The sequence below is a fragment of the Myotis brandtii genome, unplaced genomic scaffold, assembly GCF_000412655.1.
Source record: "Myotis brandtii unplaced genomic scaffold, ASM41265v1 scaffold445, whole genome shotgun sequence".
Taxonomy (NCBI): Eukaryota; Metazoa; Chordata; class Mammalia; order Chiroptera; family Vespertilionidae; genus Myotis; species Myotis brandtii.
In genome coordinates this window covers 113,366-114,944 of record NW_005367023.1, presented here as the reverse complement: position 1 = coordinate 114,944, position 1,579 = coordinate 113,366, and the positions used below count along the sequence as shown (strand labels likewise).

Here is a 1,579-nt window from a genome sequence, read left to right as displayed (position 1 = left end):
AAAAGGGGGGCTCAAGTGGGCAGTGCACCATGGACATGTGCCAGGTTCCATCGTAGCCTGGATGAAGCAGGGAGAATCTGCCCTGAGCACCAGGCATTTGACCTTTTAAATTTTGCAATAATATTTCTATCTTGCAAGAACTTTATTTGTCCTCTAGTTGTTTTCTTCTGTGGTCAACATTTTTTTTAATTTTATAAATCCATTTTCTTCCCTTAAAATTCTGACTATATGAATTTGAATTTTTGGTAAAATTCTCCTTTGTTTCCTGTATTTTATGTGGGTCCCCCCCACTCCGAAATGAAGTAGTTCTGTGTGTTCATTATGATCTTCTCTTGTACCTTCCTCAGACATCTAACAAACCTTTGTTCATTTATATTTATGGATAAAGGACTTACTTGATCAACCTAGGTAATTAGCATGCATCTGATCTAGAATTGTGATTTCCATTTCTCTACTAGACTTCTGCTCCAATGGGATGTGGAGTGTGTCAGTTATTCAGTGTTTGTTTGTTTTTTTCCTTTGGGGATACTTGGCATGGAGCTTACAGGTACCAAAACAAGTATGATATTTCTGACCTTGGAAGACTAGCGTTTTTTTTTCCTTCTATGTAGATGTGTCCTATTGTTTTCCTTCTCTGCAGATCTGCTATTGTCTTATATTCATTCACTGACTTGGAGTGTAGTTCAGTGTGATTAAAGGGATCCAAAACTACAGGTGTTTACTGTCCTATGTAAGTAGGAGTGGGGGAGGGTTAGAGCTGAGCAAGGTAACACAGATCTACAGTTCACAGAGTAGTTCTTTAATCTCACAGTTCACCAAGGACTGTCTACAGTGTTGCAATTTCATTTACTGCTCTTAAAGTTTCTCTGAATGTGCTCAGGTTTTCTATTGCAGATATTTCAAGTTCTCTGAATTAACCAATCTTGTAGCCTCTGCTTATCCTGTCTTTAAAGAATTCCTCACAATTTCTGTTCTCCTGATGGCATCCTTTCTTTGTGTGTGTGTATATGTGTGCAGATAATTTTTGTGTTTAGTTTACCAACATGATTCAGTTATCTTTTTAAACTATTTTTTTCTATTTTAAACTTTATTTTTGAATGTATTACATAAGTTCCCTTTTCCCCCCATTTACATCTTCTAGCTCACCCTTGCCCCCCCTCCCCAACCCGGCCCTCACCAACCCATTGTCTGTGTCCACCAGTTATGCATATATGCATACAAGTTCATTGATTGATCTCTTCCCATCCACCCTCCCCTGCCTTCCTTCTGAAGTTCAACAGTCTGTTCCATGCTTCTATGTCTTTGGGTCTATTTTTCATCATCAGTTTATTTTGTTCATTAGAATAATTTATGAGTGAGATCATGTGATACTTACCTTTCTCTGACTAGCTTATTTCACTTAGCATAATGTTTTCCAGGTCCATCAAGGCTGTTGCAAATGGTGAGTTATTTTTATTTTATTTTATTGATTAAGTTATTACAAATGTGTCTTTATCCCCCCATTGTCCCCTCATCGCCCCAGTCTTCCCTCACCCTCACCCCCTGTTGTATGCATCCATCGCTTATGCTTATATGCATG

The 1,579-nt window shown here is 38.3% G+C and overlaps 1 pseudogene; it reads right to left on the bottom strand.

The window, feature by feature from the left end:
* LOC102241156 overlaps positions 1–1,579 on the bottom strand; it is an 11,641-nt pseudogene that overhangs the window by 887 nt on the left and 9,175 nt on the right.